We start from the raw sequence: 25,363 nt of genomic DNA, 5'->3' as shown, positions 1-25,363 counted from the left end.
AAGTTGATGGTAGCTCAGTAAATACAAACACTACAAAAAATATCAGGTCCTTGTGAGAATTTACCATACCAGCCATTTCTCCCCGCACCCTGCAATTTTGTTTTGTTTTGTTGTTTTTTTTAAAGGAGCAATTCTGCACTCAAACCCATGCAGTATTTAGCACAGGGTTCTTGAAAATTATTGGTGCTGACTGGGTGAGCAATGCATTGCTTCCATCTCTTAGAGACATACTTCCCACAGCCTTGGCTTCACTTCTGCTTGTTGCTTGCTTTTCTGACTCCCCTCCCACAATGGCCATTTGTCTTCAGCCACTTGTCAACAGTCCCCTCTGTGGCAATGACTGCCAAGCCTTAGTTTGAGTTAGATTCACTCTCAGCAAGGCCTACATATTGTCTGTTAGATGCTTTCCAAGAGAGTATCTCTACAGACATATACTCGCTGTGTTAAACTCCTTGTACTCAAACACAGCTCGAATCTTTCCTTGATCCTTATTATTCATACATGGAGTTTGTCTATGTATTTGTTAATTATATTAATCTATTGGACTTGCCTTGAAAGAACTCCACATACATGCTTCACACTAAGATAAAGCCATTTGCCAGCTGTTCATTTCAATGAACAGATTAATTAATGCATTAGCTACCTGCTACATTCACAAAAACAGTAAGCTTTTATTTTTAGGAAGCCCATGCTCCTTACCATGCCAGGCATATGATCTTTGCCTTAATACACAACTTATACAATATAATTTTTTGGCAAGCAGGCAGTGGGTAGGTGCATTTTTGTGTGTATGTCAAATGACAATACCTTCACTTCCCCTTCTTCTTCAGAGCCCTCTGAAAGATGGCTTTGGTTATTAGTTTGAGCTGTGCCTTCCCAGACCTTCTATATGCATCTATGAAAGCATATATCTCTTACTGCTTGAGACCATCCTATATTTACTCCTGTGGAACGTGATTTCCCTCATTAATATGCCCTTCAAGTATGCCTTTATATATGTCTCATCTTTTAGAACTCCTTTCTGCTGAACAACATTCCATAACACCATGCGCCAGAGTGTGTACCTACAGAGCTATATTCATGAGTGCTGAGGCCTAGCCGTGTTCATGTCCACTCTCTCTCACATGCAATGTTGGAACAAAATTAAAATCATAATTCAAAATTTTCTGACATGGTCTCTCTCTACTAACCGTTCTTTCTCATTCTAGTGAGACTTCTACTCAGTCCACAAGGCCCTGCCCTAATGTCTCCTTACCTGAGGAGCCCTCTGCTGTGCGAAGTTTATCAGTTACGTTTCTTCTCCATTTATCCTTAAAGGACAGATCCTGAGGATAATTACTCCCACGAAACTGAACCTAATGTCTTATGTGTATTAGACTTTGTATCTATGTATTACAAAATTGGGCGAGATAATCTTTTTATTTTATTTTATTTTTGCATACTAATCCCAGTTCCCTTTCCCTCCCCTCCTACTCTTCTCATCTTTTCTCACCTTACCCCCAATCTGTTCCTCCGAGAGGGTAAGGCCTCCTATCGAAGAGCCAATGAATTCTGTCACATCATCATGTTGAAGCAGGACCAATGCCCTCCCCGTGGGTCTAGGCTGAGCAAGGTTTCTCTTTATATAAATTAGGCTCCAAAAAAGCCCTATCACTCATTAGGGATTACTCCTTGGTCCCACAGCAAGTGACTCCACAAAGTAACATGAGCAATGGGGTCAAGACCATGATGGGTGAAGCCACAGAAAAAGCTGACCTGAACTAGTTGGAGCTCACTGACTCTGGAGAGACAATCTTTTGTTGTTTAAAGTATCTATACATGTAGGTTGGAAGAGGCTCAAATGTAAAGTATATACTCTAGTCAGAGTTTATTCTAGGGCACACACATTGGTGATCACTTGTATGGCAGTGCTGTTGCAGCCTTTTTGTTAGACATGCCATAGGTAGAGTTCTTCCTGTACCAGGAAGTGCCCTTTGGTCAGGAAAAATGAAGGAATGCATTAAGATTCACAGGAGGGCTTACAATGGCACTTTATAATCCTAAAACAATGGGGGAAAAACAACCATCTGACTGCTGTTGTTTTGTGTTGAATTGCTCCTTGTTTGAAGTAGAATCTTGTCAGGTTCTGGTTCTAAAATTTACCCCTTTATCAAAACGGGGTGAATATAGGTGGCTTCCCATGGAAAAAGATAAAATTGCATAGGAGGTTTAATCTTAATTAGTTTCCCTTATTCCATTTTCTTCCTGTATGTTTTATGCTTACTGAATTCTGTAAATTTAATTATTTAGCTTTTGCTTTTAACTCCTAAAATATCCAGAGGAGAAATGTTTAGTTTTGTGAAGGTATGCCAGAAACAAACTGCAAAGATGGCTCAAAATTAGAAGCTGAATCTTAGATCAGAATTCATGGAGAGGACTAAATCAACTAAAACATGACCTGGGTTGATCTGTCTGTTGACTTCAGTTTGTTGGCGAGGGAAGAGTATAGGTGCCTATCCATGTTGAGTCCCTGCTAAGTATGTCATCTAAGGAAACTTATTCCTATCTTGTGGCTATCTTTGTCTGTATCTGGAGAGTAGTCACACAAGTTTGATAGTGTGTTATTGCCCAGGTTCCTCTAGATATTAGTATAGTAAGAGCAAGAGATGGCTTCTCATTGCCTCCTCTCCCTCATACAGGATGCTGTGTCTCTTTTTTTTCCTTAAATTTTTTTAATTAAAAATTTCTGCCTCCTCCCCACCTTCCCCTTCCTTCCCCCTCCTCCCACTTCCCCCTCCCCACTCTCCTCCCCCTCCCTCCCCAGTCCAAAGAGCAGACAGGGTTCCCTGCCTCGTGGGTAGTCCAAGGTTCTCCCCGCTCCATCCAGGTCCAGGAAGGCGAGCATCCAAACAGGCCAGGCTCCCACAAAGCCAGCAAATGCAGTAGGGTCAAAACTCAGTGCCATTGTCCTTGGCTTCTCAGCAGCCCTCACTGTCCACCATGTTCAGTGAGTCCGGTTTTATCCCATGCAATTTCAGTGCCAGTTCAGCTGGCCTTGGTGATCTCCTAATAGATCAGCGCCACTGTCTCAGTGGGTGGGTGCCCCCCTTGCGGTCTTGACTTCCTTGCTCATGTTCTCCCTCCTTCCGTTCCTCATTTGGACCTTGGGAGCTCAGTCCATTGCCTTGGTTGCATGTCAGCTTGATCTCTGTTCTCAACAGGGTATGTCCAATCTTAGTCCACAGACATGAAGTTTCTGTTGTCATCATCAGTGTTGAGGATGTATGTCTGTGATGGTTCCTTTTTTCTTGTTGCTGTAATTGAATACCTGACAAGACGCAACTTTAGGGATAGATTTGCTGTTCAAGAAGACATAATACATCATGCTTGGTAGGAGGCTTAGCAGTAAGAATGAAGGGCAGTGGGCCACATTGCATATACACTCGGAGGGCGGAGAGTGTTAGCATGAAGTGGGACCGTTCTGTGAAACCTCAAGGCCCATTCCTGATAAATCATGATTCCAACAAGACCCTTCCTCAAAAGGACCCACAGCCTTCCAAAGAGCACTGCCAGCTGGGGTCTAAGTGTTCAAACACAGTGGCCTACTGGAGACATTTCATATTCAAACCTCCGTCTCAAAACTGATTATTTTCTTAGGAGAAGTACATTGTATTACAAAGAGCATGAGATTCATGTGTAGCACTCAAACTCTGTTTCTTTTATTTTCCACTAAAGGGCTCTATTAATATAAAGCATGAATTTTTGTCTTAATTTCCTCCTTACTCAACTGAAGGCATGAAGGTTAACTACCTCAGATCAAGACTCAGAACCCCAGTGGACCTAGCATTCTCACATTGCACAGGGCCTCCCCAGTATTCTGCCACCCCCCTTATCAGAAAAATGTAAACCTTGTCACATGTCATGTATGCTGATGTTTTCTTCAACACACTGAAACCCATACTAGCTCAACACCTGGGAAATAGCCAATCAACTATAAATGCATTTTCAGTAAGTAAATAAATCAATGAAACCAGATTACTCTTGCATAAGAATATTGTTTTTTTCCCATTTTTTTTCTTTCAGGGAGCCAATTAGGTATTTTCATGATATCATAAAACACCTCTGCTTTTTTCTGGTGAGGCATAAAAACCAGGACATGATAGGTTTGAGTTGCTGTGCCCTAGCAATTGATTGGGATTTAAAGAGGACTTCTCTTTCTTTAGGGTAGGCACAGTTGCTACAAATTCTTGGAAAGCAGGAACTTTATTTTAATGTGAAAGTTGGTCACTCTAGATGACCACTGGGATTTAGTCTTCAAGGCTTGGTGGGGGATCAATCTTGGTGAGCGTTCCCTATGAATGAAACCTTCTTTAACTGGCTTTTCCTATCTTATGTCATCTTGGGAAAGTGACAAGCAGTAGCTAAGCCAGAAACAAGCAGGAAAACAGAGGAAAAAAAACACCAAGTCTGTGGCCAAAGCAACAGAATTACTTTTTTTTTTATTCCTTCGCTTGTACTTGTGAAAAAGAAGTAGTAGGCAACATGGATTTTTGTTTTGTTTAGACACTGAACAATAAAAATCAGGAGAACATGTATTTTTGACTTCCTATTTTTTGGGTGTTCTTTGGAATTTGGACGCTAATTAAAAAATATGTGTTTCCTAGCCCTTCTTACTGTGAAAATCCTTGGCAATATAAACAGATGCACGGGTTGGATTTTCATTCTGACACCAGACTGTCTGAAATAATGGCTGGAAGGAAGTGTGAATTCTTTCGTTCCTCAGGCTTCAATTATAAGTACTTAATTTGTTTCTCCTTTCTACTGCTGACTAGAGTCTCAATCTGGTTTATTTTTCATCTGGCTAAAGCATGGTCGTTTCAGAAGCCCTTCATTTTGAAAAGTTTATTTGGTACAGAGTGGGAGAAACAGGCTCTAAGTAAGAATTATTGTCACCTGCCAGGCCTCAACACCGGGATGTGACAATTAAGGTTTAAGCAGTGTTCCGAAATTTCAATAACATAGGCTGTCAGGTGACAGACTATGGATCTTTGAGAAATGGTTCTAAAGCACTGACTAGTTCTCATGCAAGCTGACTTGTCATTTGACAAATGATCCACGCTAATAGCTCACTAACTCATCATGGCCTTTCATAGTTAAAAAGATTTCTTATTTTAGAGGGGTTGTCTATTACTTTTTAAAGCTAAAAACCCAATGGCTGACATATTGTTTATAGCCCATGATGTGTCCTTTGGTCATCATGATGTTGACTTGTATGAGATACCACAAGTGACACATTAACCCAACACTAATGACGTCAGTTCCTGGGAGTGGGATGGTGGGATAATGTTTCATGTTTTTCCAGAGGGTTTGCCTAAATATATCTATGCATTTAAGTTTCAAAAGGCTTTTATAAATTATTTTGGTGCCAAACACTAAAAACGTTTATGGATCACTTATAAATATGATAGAAGGCACAAAGAAGAGGATGGTGCAGTGGGTTATAGGGCAGCAATTTTTAAGTCTGCCCTTTACTGTACTCCCAAATGTGTGGCCATTGGTGTCATCCCATTTTCAAGATTAGGAAGGTGAGGTTTATTGGTGTTCAATAATCTACATAAATCCAGAGTAAAGAAGCGACAGAAGGAAGTGTTTGAAACAGGAAGCGTAGAAGCTCAGTCCTGTTCTCACCATTCCTGGCTACAGTGGTTCTTGTGTATTGACTCTTTACATTTAAACTTCTTAAAATCTATTTGTGTTGGGAATGTTGTACCCATTTAATAGGCAGAAAAACTGTCACTAATAGTTTTCTCTTTTTCAGTTTGTAAGTAATAGAGAGGGCTTTAGGAACAAGGTCTTCTGATTCCAATAACTTCATTCTTGTTCATTCCTAGCTGATTCCGAACTGGAATTCAGTATCTAAACCTATTAGATGACACTCACACCATTCCTCAGTGTGGAGTGACAGGAGGTGCTGTCTTTGCTGGTGGAGAGAGTTGAGACAATTTCCTGGTCAGTAATGCATCCTGTGACTGACATGTTTACAATAATAAGGGAAAGGAGTCTCGGAACCAGGTATCCAGTGGAAAAGTGCATGGTGGGACCTGGCTTCCCAGGACACCTCCCTCCCTTCTTATAGAGAACATGCCAATATATTGGCCTCTAATTGATCTCTAAGGTGAATGCGGTTGGGATAATTCTTCAGAAACAGTGGGAACAACACTAAAGCGATATCATTCATTTATTTTCAAAAGCGTATTTGCAATTCTGTTCACTTTTAAATGTTTTCCCTCATTTGTGGGACAGTTGTTTTGTGGGGGAATTGGAAATCTCAGTGCCACGTGACCAGACTTTGAAGCAGAAGCTTAGAAAAGCATGCTAGGCTTCTAAGTTGTTTCCTGTTTTTCTTGGCCTCATTGCAATCCTTGCCAAAACTTGTCTCCTTCCCTGCTGCATTAGTAATGCAAAATGAAATTCATTGTGCCCATTATATCTGTTAAATGGTTTCCATTTTAACACGAGAAAAATGTATTGACGTTCATGTGTTTGGCATGGGAACTGTGTGCATCTATCGAGGATAGCAACTTGTCTGTTGGAATTACAGTGCATTATGTAGAATGCCGCTTTTAGCCGTGCATGTACATTTCCTGGAATCTTATTGTGTTAGGGCTCGGAAAGTTTACACAAGCATTTGTAATCTAATTTTTGTCTGGTGGTAACTGGCTGTGGAAATATGGAGTATTTGACATAGCCAATGTCTTGGCCATCTGTGCCAGGAATGGGTTGAGTGTCTAGTCAGGTAGGTAGAAAAAAATAACCATCAAAGTAACGGATTGGAAAAATATTGTCCCTACACTAAATATTAATTTCCCAAGAGCATGAGCTATAACAGATCATACTTACTGTGACATGGTTTGTTCATTTGTTTTCTTTTGGTTTTTTGTTTTGTTTTTGCTTTTTTTTGCATGGAATCTATTTTAGTTTTCTCTTACTTCTTACCCATGATCCTTCTCTATATGATTCCCCCACCCCCCATCCTTTGTCCTCTGGTGACACCAGTCCTTCATTCATGCAGGTCTTCTTAAGATCCCTTGAAGATTAGGGACTCTGATACAATTTTCTTGCTGAGTCTTTTCATTGAGTAGTTTTAGCTGTTTTGTCTAGAAGATCTTTGAAATATCTCCTATTGAGGCACACATTTTCCTTTGTTCCCTTCAAAATTAGGGCTGTATTTGGCCTTATGGTTCCAGGAATCTTGATAATGAATTTTGTTCTTTAGCAGGCAAGAGAACGATGCTGTGAATTTCTCTCTGTCTCTCAAAGTTGCTCAAATCCTGCTCAATGAGGGGCTGGTGAGCTGCGGTGCACTGTTTCTGTTTAGCTCTAGGTATATTCCAGCCACCTACTAAGGCAGGTTTTCTTAATGTGGCCACTGTCAACATTTGGGCCTTGAGAATTTTTGTCACAGATTGGGTAGCAGTTTCTATATCCACTCCTCCAACACCTACTAGATGCCAACAACACTTCTTGCAGTATTCCCAGGTACTCATGTGTGGTATGGAATGGTTGTGTGTGTGTGTGTATGTGTGTATGTAACAGAGGAAGTAATGGTCACCTCTGAACTGCTCTGCTTCTGATCAAGTAATTATTCCCTTGCCCTGTGATGCCTTTTCTCTCTCATCCTGCACTATGACTAGCACAAGGAAGATTCCAGTTCTTCTCAGACTCATCATCCTAACTGCTTTCTCACCCAGCCTCTGCGCTCTTGTGTCTCCAATGAGTTTTCATTGACTTGAGTGGAAACAAAGTACACATTTCATTCCCTTTACCACCAAGAAGGAGTAGTGCATTCTCTTCAGAGGACCAGTTTGAACAGGATGCATTCCACCTCTGGAATGCACCACAATCAAGACCAAACATTTATCATGATGAATATTTGGGCTTCTAGTCTGGTAAGCCCAGATGCTCGCAACCACTGTAGTGTAGACATGTTGTTCATGGTTAGTTCTTTCATGGTGCTTCCTTGAGTGAGATCCATTTATTATATTTAATGACAGTCCCATGGGCCTGTCAAAAGGGCATTCTGTTTGCTATGGAAATAGTAATTAGCATAACATGCAAACAAATGAGGTAGCACAACACATTTGATAACATCAAGGTGATTACCTTTTTCCGAAATGAAAGAGCCAGGGAGCTATGCTAACCAATCTAGCTGATCAATACATGGGATGGAAAGAAGAAAGAGGAGACAAGATTGACTGATGAGTGAAACAGAACTGATGCAAACAGCTGACAGCCAGCTGTGAGTCTCTTTAGGGCAAATGCAATTAACTTAGAATAATAGACTCAAATGTGATGGTTAGAAATGCATTTTTATTAACAATCAAAGGTTGAATCAGTAGGCTCTTGTGGATAAAATGGTCCTTACATTTTGTGCATGTGTGTGTACGCATATATGAATACACACACACACATATATGTCCCTGCATATATGCCCAGGTCCCTCATATTCTTAGGTGCTCTGCTTACAGTTTGGGTGGAATAGTTGATTTTTAAAATAATGTAGTTTCAAAAGGAAATTCATTCATAAATTGTCTCCAGGACTATAAATTCTGAATATTCTCCCAAATTGCATATATAAAAATCATGCTACTTATCTGGAGCTATTAAACACAAAGCCAGCAAGCCTCGGTCCCAGCACTGCTGGTCCTTCGGGGATTTGGCATTGCAATCAGGGATTTACAGATTTCGTTCTGAAGAGGAGAAGTCATTACTAGAAACCTAAGCTCATTTCCTCTCCTTTAATAGCTATTTTAAATCATTCATTTAGAAAATACATTAACTATTTAGGGTACTAGCCATGTATTTCTCTTGGCGTCAAGTCTGCATTTTTAAAGAGTTTTTCTTTCTTTTCTTTCTTTTTTCTTCCAAACTTATTTCCAAAGAAGATGGAGACTGGGGGAGGGAGAAGACCCAATAAATTTTGGTTGTACAAAATTATTTTGGCCAGCATGTTCTTCCCTCATCTTTAAAGACAAAACAACTTTAAACTTTAATAAAATATTTGAAAAATAGTTAAGTCTTTTAATGTTTTAATGCTGATAAATGGAAAAACACAGGGTCCTGAGAAAATTCACAACTGGACTTTGCGTGTAATTAAGGAATACCAATGTTCTCTATAAATGAATTTGTTAATAATTCAAATGGAAAACAGTTTAAATTCCTAACTATTTAATATTGATGCCAACCTTACCAAGTGAATGGGTAATAAGAAAAAAAGATGACAATTAAAAATAAGTACCAAATTTCTGCAAAGAATTTAGAAGACATAGTCTTGCATAACACTTTGCGAACTGCTGTATGTATGTGTGTGTGTATATATGTGTATATATGTATATATATATATTCAAATTCAAAATAAGGTTCCTTGAGTTATGTAATTGTTATTCTTCCAAAGGACAGCATAAAGGTTGACAGTTTAAAATGTGCTCTTCCCATCACCAGCCAGTGTGTGTGCACCACCTTGTCTATTGCTGGTGTTTAAAACAATCTCTGCAGGAGAAGGCTGCCAACCACAGTTTAGGACACTGACTTTGTTATTAGCATAGGCACATTAGATTATCCTTTTGCTCTTCCTGCCTGCGTTGTTCTTTCAATATGGCAGCGAACTGAAATTGACAACATCCCCCATTTAAGTAACAATACCATGCATTGTTAAATACATTATATGTAGATAGACAGTGAGCTCTTTTATCCCCCAGAGATATCAAAGTTCACTGTAATACACTATTTAAAAAAGAAAAAAACCAGCAGGCATATACAGAGATGTTCTTGGGGAGCACAGCAACTGTTTACAAGAATTGGGAGCCCCAAGAGTCTTAGAAAAGGTCATCATTGCCACTCTTTTGCTACTTTTCTACCTTTAAAAGAATTCTCAAAGTGGAAAGGATAATGGTCATAGTGTTGCTAGTGCAGCAAAGTAGATGCAGTTCAGGATGGTAGGCTAGGCTGCTTGGTGCCTTGGTATCCTGTTTATTATTCAATCTACTGTTGTTTGTTAGAGCAAATTAAGCTTAATACTACAATTGATAACAATTTAGGTTTCTGTAACAACATATTGAACATACTTGATGCTAAAAATGTATGCATTTTTAAAAATTTTCATACAGGTGAATATTTTACGTTAAAACTGGTGAGGCAAACTATAAAAACATGGCAGTAGACCTGTTTAACACTTGACTATAGGGGGAGGTTAACCCTTGTTGCTGTTGGATTCGTTTTCTCTCCTTCCTTATGACCTCCACTACCCTTACCTCCTCCAGACATAACAATGCTTCCTCTGTGGCTTCATTTCCATTTTGATTCATATTTCAGCTTGCATAGAGTGAGAATTTGACACTTATCAGTAAGGTAGAGGCAATGTTTCTCAGGTAAGCACCTCTTACAATGATAGGAACAGAGTGTGGCCAGTGCAATTGCAACCCCTGTATAGAGTTAGTGACGTGTTCTTTCTAAGCCCTTTATAGAAGTTATACTCAAGAAAATTAAATATTCTCTTGATACTTCATATGTGTTCTTTATGCTCCATTATATGAGGTACATATTGTCTAGAAAGTATAGAAGCTGCCGGGCGGTGGTGGCGCACGCCTTTAATCCCAGCACTTGGGAGGCAGAGGCAGGCGGATCTCTGCGAGTTCGAGACCAGCCTGGTCTACAAGAGCTAGTTCCAGGACAGGCTCCAAAACCACAGAGAAACCCTGTCTCGAAAAACCAAAAAAAAAAAAAAAAAAAGAGAAAAAAAAAAAAAGAAAATATAGAAGCTTTTACCTGTGCTTCAAAGCAACTTTTGCATCAGGAACCCAAGCTATTTTTTTTTTTTTTTTGGTTATTTCAAGACAGGGTTTCTCTGTGGCTTTGGAGCCTGTCCTGGAACTAGCTCTTGTAGACCAGGCTGGTCTCGAGCTCACAGAGATCTGCCTGCCTCTGCCTCCCGAGTGCTGGGATTAAAGGCGTGCGCCACCATCGCCCGGCTCCAAGCTATAATTTCATTGACAGTATATTTCCTTTAAAACTCAGAATTTATGACCACTTACCAGTATCTGTTGTTTCCCTCCCCCAATCATTATTATTATTATTATTATTATTATTATTATTATTATTATTATTAACTTTGTTTTGACTATGGTTGTGCTGTGTAGAACTTGTATCTAAATGGTCAAAATGAGAGTCTAAACAAGTCAATGCAGTCTCTGCTTTTATTATTTAAAAGTTAAGAAGGTAAATGGTAAAGGAAATTGACTAATATGTAAGGACCTATAAAATTTAAGCACAAGGTAGGTATACTAAACCATAGGTTTTGACTTACAGTTTTCAGCTTAGAATCTAATGAAAGAGACACACCAGCAAATGATCACACATCATAATAAATATATCACATGATGTTTTCATATAAAAACATAATATATCGACATGATACATTGGGAAAATTATTAAAAATAGGTTAATTTGACCAGAATGTAAGACTCCAAGTGAAAGAAATTTCAGAAAATACAGCTTGAAAAATAGGCACATTTTAGCCCTGGGAAGCTTATAAGTCACTGTGAGGAAAATTCGAAGAAGAAAAATATCAAATGGAAAAAAGAAAGCATATTTAACAAGTGGTGCTGGCATAACTGGATATCAACATGTAGAAGAAAGAAAATAGACCCATATCTATCACCATGCACAAAACTCAAGTCCAAATGGATCAAAGACCTCAACATAAAGCCAGTCACATTGAACCTTATAGAAGATAAACTGGGAAGTACAGGAGACCACTTCCTAACTATAACCCCAGTAGCACAGGCACTTAGAGAAACAATTAATAAATGGGACCTACTGAAACTGAAAAGCTTCTGTAAAGCAAAGGACAAAGTCAACAAGACAAAGCAAACACCTACAGAATGGGAAAAGATCTTCACTAACCCCACATCAGACAGAGGTCTAATCTCCAAAATATATGAAGAACTCAAGAAATTGGTCACCAAAAGAACAAATAATACAATAAAATAATGAAGTACAGACATAAACAGAGAACTCTCAACAGAGGAATATAAAATGGCTGAAAGGCAATTAAGGAAATATTCAACATTCTTAGTCATCAGAGAAATTGAAATCAAAACAACTCTGAGATTCCATCTTACACCTGTAAGAATGGCCAAGATCAAAAACACTGAAGACAACTTATGCTGGAGAGGATGTGGGGCAAAGAAAACACTCCCGATTGCTGCTGGGAATGCAAGCTGGTACAGTCTCTTTGGATGCCACTATGGCGATTTCTCAGAAAATTAGGAAACAACCTTCCTCAAGATCTAGCAATACCACTTTTGGGTATATATCCAAAGGATGCTCAAATGTGCCACAAGGACATGTGCTCAACTATGTTCACAGCAGCATTGTTTGTCATAGCCAGAACCTGGAAACAACCTAAATGCAACCTCAACCAAAGAATGGATAAGGAAATTGTGATACATTCACACAATGGAGTACTACACAACAGAAAAACATAATACCATCTTGAATTTTGCAGGAAAATGGATGGAGCTAGAAAACATCAATTATCACATGTTCTCACTCATAATTGTTTTTTAAACAAAAAGCAAAGTAAACCAGCTCACAAATCACAGTCCTAGAGAACCTAGACAACAATGAAGGCACTAAGAGAGACATATATAGATCTAATCTACATGGGTAGTAGAAAAAGACAAGATCTCCTGAGTAAATTGGGAGCATGGGGACCTTGGGAGAGGGTTAAAAGGGAGGGGAGAGGCAGAGAGGGGAGCAGAGAAAAATGTAGAGCTCAATAATGATGATGCTGATGCTGATAATAATAAATAGAGAAAAAGAAAATGCTTGGTCAAATGAGCTATGAACATGCTGTTAGCATGAAAGAATGGGATTAGAATAAAATTTACTGTGAGGAATCTTATAACCAATCATTCAACCAAAGATAACAATGGGGCATAAACTAGGTAGGTGTTATTTAGTAATTAGTAATTGGGAGAATGTAAGATTCAAGAGCAGAGAGCTAAAGAACTCAGTGGCTCAGCATATTGGAGAATATGAGTAAGTCTGGTAGCTGAAATAGGACAGAGGCTGGGGATGTTGCTCAATGGTAGAGCACTTATGTGTGCAAGTCTCCGCACCCCTAAAACATGATAAAAATGGCAAGGCAAACAACAAGGCGGTATTGAGTGGGGTGATCTCTGCAAGACATTTGCTGTGGGCAACCCATGTGACTCCAGGGAAAGGACCTGGAGAATGGAAATGAATTGAGTAGCCAGGACGTGGTCCAGGTAGCTATACAGATATCATTTCAGATATACAGATATATTCACCTTTTCCACTTAATCACTTTTGATCCGAAAGAGGCAACATGCTTAGAGATAGCAGATTTCATGGAGCTAGGAAACGATGGATGGAGGGTCTTTATCAAGCTCTTCTAACCGCAAAGTTCTTCACATTGCACAACCTGTGGCTGACTTCACACCATGTGAATGGGTGTGTGTGTGTGAGTGTGTGTGTGTGTGGTGTGTGTGTGTGTTTGGATCAAGGTGAAGAAAGAAATCATTTCCACACCTGAGATGTATCAAAGAATATATCTAGTTACATGGTGTGGTTAAAGAGCCTTTGTCTCTTTAATATTTTCTAATGAGTTTCAAGAACCAAATATTAGATCACTAACCTTAGTGCCTTCTTAGTTGTGGTTATAATACAGAGCTATGAAATGGGCAGTGTGGGAGATGGAACCCATGCGTATAGAGGCATTGGTTTGGATGCAACTGAAGAGACAACAGACACATGTTGCCATTGCTGTCCCTGCTACAGGAGAATAGAATTTAATTTCTATACCCTCCCTACATCTCCCTTATTTCAATCATTTTTTCTACTTCCTTCATACTTGCCCTGTGGTTCTAAGTGAACTTCCTTTTCTCAAAATATCAGAGGTGCCCCTGCTATGGGAATGGAAAGAAGTGTGCTGTGCTTGGGCGGGGAGTGCTGCCAATCGATGGAAGTCATCCTCCATGAACTCCCTCTCCCCTTTCTGGTTTTGGATGCTGATGAGATATTAGTATGGCATGAAGCCTGTTTGCTCTTTGCTGTATTTATTTTGTTAAGATTAGAGTTGCTAAGATACGGTAGTTATTCCAAATTGTAGCCACCAATGCCAGTGGTCATAAAACAAACTACTAAAATTCCTTTATTTGCTAACGCTAATAAAAAAATTCTTGAGGGGGCGAGGGAGTTTTCTGGCAAAAAAGTGAATGGTCCGCCAAGTGGCCTATGCTGCTATAGAGCATGTAATTAGATCCACACGCCTAGCTGATGCTGGAGTTGTGCTTTAAAATCTAGAGAGATGTTCTGATTCTGGATAGTTTGTGAACTTACTGTTTTTAAACAAAAGGAGTGGTCAAGTTGTGTAATTTCCATGTCTCTTGTATTTAGTGGTTTCATCTAGGTTATTTCTTTTCTTTTAGGTTTGGTCTTTGCTATTTTTTCTCATTGAATAAACATCTTGTTGAATGATTTGGAGATTTAATGTTTTCTACCAACTACTTGACTTGGAGTCCTTGGTTCTCCTCACCATATACAGCTAAAGCACTGAAGCTGTATAGTTATGTTTACTCTACTCTCTCTACATAATTGTTAAATTAATTCTAACATCACTGGCATTTATGGCATTTTTAGAATAATTAAAAAGAAGCCATACCTCTGTTTTCACTTTATTGGAATTATCATTTTTGCTAATGAATCATGTTTTAAAAACTCAGAATTCTTTGCAAATCAAATTTTAATAAACTCCGGGACATTTCTTTGAGCTTGTAAGTAAATATTTTTAACTAATACTTAAAAGAAAATCCATTAAACTATTTGGGTAGGAAAATAGCTCCTGAGCAGCCAGCTTGGCAAGGATCTGCCGGGTGAACGTGTGTAATTTCAAATTACTGTGTGTTTTCATTCCACGAAAAATTCCAACTTCCCCACAACACTTCAAACACTAATATCCAGACTTTCCACTGGCGATTTCTTTGTTTGTTCTGGAAACATCTTACAATTTGGGACCAAGAAAATATTGTGTTCTTTTTGAATTTATAGACACAAACATATGTATTTCTTCCTCAGAACACAGGCCTTTTCAGGGAAAGCCCGGTTTAATGGGAAGATTTTCAAATAATAAGATTCCATCAAAAGGAGGCAGGGTATTCTGCTGAGGAGAAAAAAAAAGCAGTCCCCAATAAAACTTAATCTATGTACCCAAAGATGGGCTATGAAACAATGGCATGCAGTGTGATTTGATTAAAAGTAATATCCTGTGAAATAATCATTGAAATGCCTATCCAGAGGGACTTCAAGTATATGCTGTGCACTGTGAAATTGTATTCATTAAGCCAAACTTGTAATGCCCAGTGGAGTCTTTCTCCACAACAAGCCAGTAGTTAATTGTTATTCCATTAGACAAATTGCAGAAAGGTGGTTTCTCCCCACATCATTGGAGACAAAGTGACTCCTCGTGTTCTGTGGTTATGACTGTCTCTGCATTTCCAGACACCAAGGCTTTGTAGTTTCATTTCTAACATCTGAGTTCTGGGAACTTAAGGTCTACAAAGTGAAGTCATTGGCTCTGGTCTTCAGCTTTCAAAGTCTATGAAAGTTGTTCATCTATGCCCCCACAGTCAGGATTGTATCTGACTAGGCACTGCAAGGTCTAAGGTTAGACGTAGGCAAGGTCTCTTTCTTTTTGCCCAGTCGATACAATTTGAATTACCAACCTAAACTTTTCTGCTCTTTCATAGTATTATATATGCATGTTCTTGTTCTGGCCTCATAGTGGTAGAGTCTGTATATCCATGTTTGTTTTAGGAAGGATTAATGTCTTGACTTGGCAAAGACAGAGATAAGAACAGCCGTTTCTGACTCTTGCACCAAAAGAAGCATATCTAAGTAGATATTGGGCCAAGATAGATGGACATTTAAAGGCAACAAACACAGAACTCTGCTAAGTCCTATTGTACATGGCCTGCATAAGCCAAACTGTAGTTACCCACCCGACAGATAAGCAAGCAAGAAACAAATAAATATTATCATTTCCCTTTGGTGTGCAGGAAATATCTAACTGATATAGATTGCTTAATTTTATTTCCTTAATTTGTAACGTTGTCTCTAAAGATATGGGTGGAAACCACATTTTGTAAAGTCTCTGATGGAATTTAATTATCTGAAGGACGGGATGGAATAAGTTTCCAAAGTTAAGGAGGTGAAAAACATTATCTATTATTAATTGTCATCCAGGGCTGTGGTAGTCTGAGTAAGAATGACTCCCTTAGGCTCTTATATTTGAATGTTTGGTCCCCAGTTGGTGGAATTATTTGGGAAAGATTAGATGACATGGCTTTGGGGAATGTGAGTTTTCTAAAATCCCACAATATTCCCAGTGAACTTTCTTTGCCTCATGCCTGTGGATGAAGATCTAAGTTCTCAAGTATGGTTTCAGTACCACGCTTGCCTGCCTGCCACCATGCTCTCTTGATGATGGTCATGGACTCTAACCTCTTGGAACTGTGAGCCCCCAATTAGATGCTTTCTTTTATAAGTTGCCTTGGTCAAGCTGTTTTGTCACAGCTATTGAAAAGTATTAAAACAGATACTATACCAGCCATGAGGCTGCACTTTCACTTTGGTTCATCTATAACTGAGAAGCTTCGTTAAGGTAATAAAATAGTAAATAATTATTAAAAATCATATTAGTTGGTGAATTGAACATAATGCTGGGTTTTGTCCATTTTTGATCTCAGTAGAGAATACACATTGTCCAGTGTGTGAGACATGCTTGCCTGTTTAGGTTTGTAGTATATTTACTGTGTATTCTCATTTTCTATCAGGGTATTGAAAGACATATCCAAATCCCATAGCCTCTCATTGATGTCATATAGATATGACTATAAATTATATTTTGATGGTTGGAGGTTAAGGGGAGGGATCTCCCTGGGAGATATAAACTATTGTCCAAATAACTGTCAATAGACTATTCTGTAAATGGTCCAGTTAAGTTTGGGAGGCGGGTAGGTTAGAAATTTGATTCAAGGTTTACAGTGTCAAACCTAAAGATGTCCAAGCCAACAACATAAGTCAATGCAGCTGGGCAAGTGATAGGAACGGAATTGCTGTGGTAAGCAGAGACCAGGTGTTCTAGTTCTAAGGGGAAGCTCTTTGACTCCAACTGACTTTGCTATACAGGGCCATGTTGCTTTTTGTTTATTAAAGATAAAAGGAAGAATAATTCTTCAGCCCCTACTAGGTGCCAGGAGCTTTTATATGTTCACTGGATGCGGCAGCATAATAATAAAAAAAAAGCATGAAGAAACCATATAAAAGAAGAAAAGTCTTTAGAATGGGATAAGTGCTAAGAAGGAAAAATTACATAGTTCAGAAGTGAGAACTGATGTGTTAGAGAGTCACAGGGCCAGTCTATACAAAGATGGTAAATTTACAGGGTGAGCCGTGTAGGCAGGAAGGGCCGTTGTATTCATGTGGAGTGTCAGGGGCAAGGATTCCTGAGCAAGAAAGGGGTGGGGGAACCCCTGGAAGGGACTCAATGGGGTGAACAGTGGGGTGGCAGGGTGTTAGAGTACCCGCAGCCTTGGATGTTTTTGTGGGACACAGTCAGGGGTTTTCACTCAGATCTTAACCTTTAAATATTAGGTTCATCTACTGATTATGTATTACAAAAATTATGCTGAATCCACCTGTGGTCTTTGAACTACTTACATCAAACAAACCAAAATTCAGGGATCAGAAATATTTAAATATACTAAAAATTGTTGGTCATGTCTACAAACATAATAAAATCCTGAATCTGTTCTACTTTGGTCATTGGCTTAAAATAGAGAGGTCATCAGAATAAAAGGTGGGAATAAATTCAGGGATAAATTAATGATACATGTGTGTAGTTTGACTCAAATAATAGTTACTTAGTAGTCATTTTCATATTTGCATTGCTGTTTTCAGAACATTAACAGCTCTGAGTAATTGTACACAACAAAACCCAATTTCAATTGCTTAAAAATGTATGCAAGTAGTAATGATAAAACATTAGTGTCAATTGTGTGGTTTTTAGCAGTTAGAAAGTCTATTTTTTTTTAAATTTTCTTACATTTAATGGATAAATTAAAGACATTCTTAAAGACTACTTAGAACAATATTTTTAAAATGTTCAACCCCAAACATTCTAAATTTGCTTATTTTTATTTGATCTGTGTAATTATTCTCAATTATTATTTTGTTTTGTGCAAGTTATCCATTATTCTAAACAGATGTGAGCAGGATCTAAATAACATAATCCATTTTAGATATAAATGAGCTTTCCTTACCCCGAATCTTTGGAAAATTAGTTTTCACTTAACCTTTGGAATAATAAATTCACATCTAGCTTCTACAATAGTGAGATGGCAGAGGCAAGCAGGATTTATTTTAAAATGCAAAATAAAAAGGCAGCTTCCATCTTTGACATCAAGGATGTACGAAACACAGGTTTTTTGAGTATTCTCCAGTGGAAAGGAGCACAACATCCAAAGAGTTGGACTCACACTTCAGGGATATTCAGTCCCCTCTTCAGGGCAGTTCAGTGCTCCCTGGTTTTGTACACACTCCTCCAGGCATGGATTTTACACGCATGGCATCTCTTATTTTTACTTAACAAAATGGAGGCTTGTTCTATGTAATACTCCTTTTGCCACCTCAGGTCTTGCTTTGATGGCTTCTTTATGTTCTTACTATGGATAGGTAATTATGTGTTAAACCAACAGTAGATGGATGAACACTTTGATTCATTTTGATTTGATTTGATATACCATTGTAAGTGGTATACAGCATTTAAAGTAGGCATATGGGTGAAAGTTATACTTGTACAAATGGTATGAAATTTCATTAACAGAACTAGTAAATGATTCCTAAAACTCTGCCAGCCTTTTGGTATCAAAGAACTTGAGCTATATTTATCCTCTCATGCCCATGATGCTACCAAAAAATAGAAAAAGCATAAAATATCAAACTATTGACAAACTACAGATACAAAGTAGACTGGACTTTCAGAAGGTTTGTTTTTTTTTTTTAAATCAAGCAGCTTTTATGAATAAGTACTTGGAAATTTAAATGCACTACAAGCACACATAGAAAGGGGCCAAGGACAATTCTAGATTGTGTTTAGCATTTGGTTCTCAGTGAGCAGATGTGGAATAAACACATTGGATTCAGCAGTCTATAAGGAGATCTGTCCTTCTTATTGATCTAAATTTCAGAAATAAGAAACAATTAAAGTACACTAATTTAAGGTAGCTTCCATTATGTGAAATTATTTAATTTAAACATAACAGTTATATGTAACTTGAGTATTCTGGACAGATTATGAAAAAATATTTAATCCTATGGAGAATTTGTAAATGTTTTGCAGCATATAGCTAAAGTCAGAGCATACTCCTTCTCTTCTTTTTCTATAATCAAATATATATGAAATTATTTTAATATTGTTACTAATAATTTAATGAAAATTCAAGGTTTTAGGAGCAAAAATTCAGAAGGTGTACCAGTTTTGGTTGTTTTTGTCTCGTGACTGGGAATGCTTCCTTTAAATACATCTCTTCAGTTCAGAGAGAAATATTGAAATCTTAGTGACATTGGAGAGTATTTGGGCTAGTAAAATTAAAGCTATTTCCTTTGAATCAAGATAACATATGTCTGTGATCCAGGTTTTCTGAATCATATGCAGAGAAATCGAGGTTTTTTTTTTTGCAATGGTCATGAGGTATTTTACTGAGATCGGATATTGGGATGATGCATACTTAATACTGAAGAATACAGCATTTAACAAGTTGCATGAACAGAGATTTATGAGAATATTAGAATATTAGTAGGGTAAAATTTCACAACTTAGCGCTCTGATTCTATACACACCACAGCTGTACTATGTTTGCTTATGGATTCACACTCTATTTATTTTGGCAATTATTTGGGATTTCCATGGTTTGTTAATATTTCTGATCTTTTCTTTCTTCACACATCTGCTTTAATCCAATTTTCATCCAAAGTTTGCCACACTCAGCTACAATCTTTAAGGTTGATGCAACCCGCTTGCCGTACAGGGACACAAAACTGTGTTGAAGCCAAGTTTAAGACTGGTTAGATGCTGGGCGGTGGTGACACACACCTTTATTCCCAGTACATGGGAAGCAGAGGCAGGCAGAGCTCTGTGAGTGACAGTCTACAAAGCAAGTTCCAGGACAAGCTCAAAAGCTACACAGAGAAATCCTGTCTCAAAGAACAAAGGATTGGTTAGATGTTCATTGATTTTTTTTCCTTTGTTATTTTTCTGTTTATTTAAATTGTAACATATGCACACTGAGTAACTGAGCATGGCAAACTATGGAAGAAATCGAGTTCTTATTTAAAAGACATGGCTTCGCCTTTTTGAAATTTACCCTTCCTACGAGAAACCACTTCCTAAACTATTCTTTGGAATCCTTTAAGATGCAATGTGGACTGTAAACTGAGATTAATAAAGTTTGTTCTTGAAACTCTAATTTAGGGATGGATAGTAGCTCTCTGAGGACCTCAGGAGTCAATTATTCATTAAGTCCTTTGAAGTCTGTTAACTGTTCACCAACAAAGCTCAAAGATTGTGAATATAACATGGAACTTCCCAAAAATCCATAACATTTGCTGTTCTATCAATGAATTCAATGAATATAGAAAAGTAGAAAATTATGTCTATCTTCTCTAGCTGTAGAGAGAAATGATATAAATAGTCAATGGTATTTGTCTTTCAGTTTTTTCTGTGGAAAATTCTTTCAAAACTTATTTACTTGTAAGGTAAGAGCTTTTGAAACATGCTTAGCACATCAATGTTGTAAGTTAAAGAAGGTGGGCTATTTGCCTTAGGCTCTAACTGGAAACTTAAACTGTAGAAAATGAAAATTTTGAATTTATACATGTATTTTCAGTTCCATGAGAAACCCAAGGAGAAGTCAGATTATGGTCTAAGGAAAGGAGAGAAAGAATGCCAGAGCAGTGTATAAAGAATGCATAGTCAGGATGGTTACAAAACCAACAGGGCGTAGTGATGAAAAATCAGAGTTAGAGCATGGACTTCATGGAAGGGTAAGTCTGAATAATCCCCACCCCCTGAATGTAACTTCATAACATATACTGTGACGTTGTGAGGGAGAGTTGTGTATTATCTTTTAACCTTCCCAGAATGCTTCTGGGTGCCAGGGAGGAGACTGGCAAGTAAAAAAAGGCATAACACCAAGTTATAGAAAACACAAAATGCTTCTGAATAGTTTTAATAAAATATGTGTAAAACTTGTGTACAAAACACACAAAATGTTGAGAAGGGAAATTAAAGATTATATATGTGAATGAATATATATACTTTGTTCATGGATCAAAAGATAAATGAATGGAAACATATACTATATTCATAGATATATAATGGGAATAAGGTGACATTCCTCTAAAAATTGGTCTATAGGTTCAATGAAATCTCTATATATATCCAGGAAGCTTGTATCTGTAATGGAGCCAGGTAAGCCAACATAATATAACAATGAAATTTGCTACTACCTGTTGTATTGGACTATTCTCTAAACCAAATAACCACCAATATTATCAGCTTACTTATGTCTGCTTGCAAAATATCATAATTGACTGTTGACTGTCCTTCATAGAAAAAGATTGGAGGGTCATGGAACCCTCAGTCGAGTATCCATCTATAGTGAAATATTCCTTTAAAGTGTGTGAATATGAGTCACAGTTATTGGTTTAATAATGGCAGGAAGAAGTTAAGTGAGACTTGAAGAGACAGAGAGCTTGGGGAAGAAGAAAGGCAGAGTTTGCCAGCCAGACACAGAGAAAGCATTATGGGAAGTACAGAGTAAAGATAACTGAGTTACATAAAGAATGTAGATTAATAGATATGAGTTAATTTAAGTTATACAATCTAGTTAAGAAGAAGCCTGAGCTATAGGCTGAGCTTTCATAATTAATAATAAGTCTCCATGTCATTTTTTTGTGAGATGGTGACCCAAAGAAAACTCCATTTATATCTATTACTTCCGGACAGTTAGTTGTATGAAATTTTGTCTTAATTGTACAGAGGTCCAGAGAGGGGCTACAGAATATAGGTGGGGAAGAAAGATGGTAGGGGTTTCATCTATACAGTCATGTGACATTCATCACCTTGCTTTTAAGCTCACCTAAGCTCCTATCTATAACCTTTTTCCTATGCTTTGCAAGGAAGCCTAATAAACTCACTAGTGTTTTAGAAGGAACATTGGTAAAACTGTGTCTCTATGTATTATTGGATCCTTAAGTGGAGGAACAGACATTATTGCGTCTCCCACAGGGAAGGAATTTTAGCAACAATACCTGATTTTATGATTTACAATAACCCATGACTTCATGACCCTTCTCTATCAAACGCCACAGTGCTGGAATTACTAGACCGTGACACCACACTTTCTTGCATTGTAGGTGTAAGGACATACTCATCACTCATCAATGTTATACCTGGGAGTTCAGAAATAAACATATAGACATGTAGTTTATTTTATGTTTCCTCTAACTTTGTTATGTCATTCTTATTTATTCTGCAGTTCTGCCATCCACTTTCTATCCTTCCCTCTGTCCTTCCCTTTTCTTTATCTATTATGAACCTGTTCACCTATTCTTATTTATTCCTTTTGATGACCCTGACCTTCATCAAAGTTCATGATCCAGAAGTCAATTGATTTTTGATCAAGGTGTCACAGTAGTTAAATAGAGAGCACGTAAACTCTTAGAAGAAGCCACTAAAATATCTAGATATTCATAATGAACAATTAAGTAAGCTTCTACTTTAACATTAAAAGGAATTCTCACCAATAAAGCCAATTGTGTGAAGAGAATGTTGATTAGTTACAAATGAAGAATAATATTTTTAAATATTTTATATTGTCACTCATCCCTTATTCTATTGAAAATTTATTTAAAAACATTAGACACTATGAAATCAAAGCTTTACATACAAATTATGAATTGAAACATGTTTTGCAAGGTAGAATCTTTATAGAAACAACTGACAATGAGGAGATGGGCCTTATAATGAAACTTATTTAACCACTAAAATATAAAACTGTAAGTATGCAGAAATGCTAACAGCAGGGGACAGCACAATTGTTAATTATTAGTCTTTTCATTAATTGTGAGAACATTCTCCAACAGGGAAACTTTGATTTTTATAATTAGAATTCAACCATCGTTTTGTGAAATTGCTAAAGAAGAAAATTGGATGAGACATAGTAGAGAAAGGTACTGGATACTTCGTGCACTCATTAGCTCAAGGTGAAGTTTTCAGGCCTGTTTGCCACTTAAATACCTTCAAGTGGCTCTGCCTCATTTTTTTGTTGTTGTTCATATTGTGCATTTCTTTGGATGGTAGAATCTTTTTATCCTGTGAAGCCCTTTTTATATGTCTAGTCCTGTTTCAAAATTCTGCTGGTTTTGTTTTGGGAAGTTGTGAAACCTTTAAGAAGTTGGCCCGGGCTGAGAAGCAGGTCATTAGAGATGGCTCTTTGAAGGTTACACAGGTTGTCTGGGGATGTGCCCTCTGCTCCTGGCCTATGCCATGATGAGAAGCCACAGCTGTATATTGTCCAACCATGGAGAGAGACTCCCACTGACACCCTCTCTCTTCCATGATCAACTGCAGTCCCTCTAAGACCATGATCCAAAATGGCTATCCATTCACAGTGTCTCCCAAAACAGCACCATCAGTTGAGACCTAAAAACATTTTAGACTCAGATTTACTTAAGTTGCTTTTGATTTTTGAAAGGAAATTGAAGTTCCAACTTTTACAATTCCTCTTAGGCTTTCATCATAGAGTAAGAATTCTAAGGGGAGAGAGAGAGAGAGAGAGAGAGAGAGAGAGAGAGAGAGAGAGAGAGAGAGAGAGTTATTTAATGATAATTTTTAATAATTTGGGATAAAGTTCACAAATCAGTTTGATGTTGGTAGAAAATATCAGTTAGGGATTTAATACTCAGTGCTGGAAACCAACTCACAAATATTTACATCGTTGATAAATTGGTCTTAAATGCCAATAACTAGAACTATGGCTGCCTTTCCAATCAGCTATTGAGTGTGATATACCTTTCTCCTCATTGTGCTAATGGCCTGCTCTTTCATCACCCATAACAACTGTGCCTCTAAGACACCCATATGAATGTACCTGTGTTAGAGAGGAAGGCTGAGTGGGGTCAAGCTGGCTCCTCTCTGGCCATTCAATACGTCTGAGGCAACCTCCCTGGGTGGTAGTGATTGAACCTCTCATGTGCCATTCTTGATACTCTGGTTAACAATTAGTGGTGTACATTTCATTGCTCAGATTCTCTTTCCCTTCCTCCCTTCCTTTCTTTCTCTTTGCTTTCTTTGACTCTCTTCCTCTGCTTCTCTCTTCTTCCTTCCTTCCCTCTTTCTTCTCCTCCCTTCATCTCCCTCCATCTCCTCTTTCTTTGTTTTGAAATGATCTCATTGTCACTCCATGCTTTCCATCATTTAAACTCAAATTCTTCTCAAAAACACAGAGAGAAGATGAGATGAATGTGTGTTGAGTTACACAAACATGTGTTTGGCCCTTAGGTGTTATTAGCAAACTTCTTAGTTCTCAGAGCCCCGTATTTCTTCATCTGTACCACAGATAAATGATGCCACTTCCAGTGCAGGTGAAGGTTAATGAGATGTTACATGAAGGCTAAGGTAAAGCTCAGTCGTAAATCATTTGCCTTAGATATACAAGACCTTGGGTTCAATTTCCGGAACTGTAAAACTTAACTAACAAAAAGAGAGATGATAGGAAAAGTCCTTAAGATACTTTCTGGTACACAGAGGAGTTTAATGTCAAATTTAGGTAAATAAAAATGGTCTTGAATGTCAGACTACCTTCTTCATACTCTCTTTGGACCCAGCATGTATAGTGCTATGACTTTTTCTTGTACTTTTGTCTAGATTAATGTGATATAAACATACTTCTTGCCTGTCACCAGTTCCAATGTATGATTCTTCCCCTTGTTCCATTTTTCACTTTCAGTAATTTCTGCTTTCAAAGGAACATCAAATACAGATGAAAGAATAAAAGGCATATGAAGAAAATATGGGAATGTATAATAGTACTGGTAATATTAGCATGGAAACAAGCCCTCTGAGATTCCTAGGAACCAAAGGAAAATGGGAAACGGAACACCGTTAAGATTCAGAATCAAAGGAAGAAGCTTCAATAAAAATACAGCTGTTAGTGAGTTCAGTGAATACCAGTTAAAA

The 25,363-nt window shown here is 37.9% G+C and overlaps 1 protein-coding gene across 1 annotated transcript in view; it reads right to left on the bottom strand.

Moving 5' to 3' along the window:
* The window catches only part of Mdfic2 (MyoD family inhibitor domain containing 2), a 114,088-nt gene that overhangs the window by 44,235 nt on the left and 44,490 nt on the right, over window positions 1–25,363 (bottom strand). The gene's annotated exons all lie outside the window — the stretch shown is intronic.

The sequence above is a fragment of the Chionomys nivalis genome, chromosome 1 (genome assembly GCF_950005125.1).
Source record: "Chionomys nivalis chromosome 1, mChiNiv1.1, whole genome shotgun sequence".
NCBI classification, from domain to species: Eukaryota; Metazoa; Chordata; class Mammalia; order Rodentia; family Cricetidae; genus Chionomys; species Chionomys nivalis.
The sequence above is the reverse complement of the archived record's forward strand: the minus strand, read 5'-3'. Positions and strand labels throughout refer to the sequence as shown.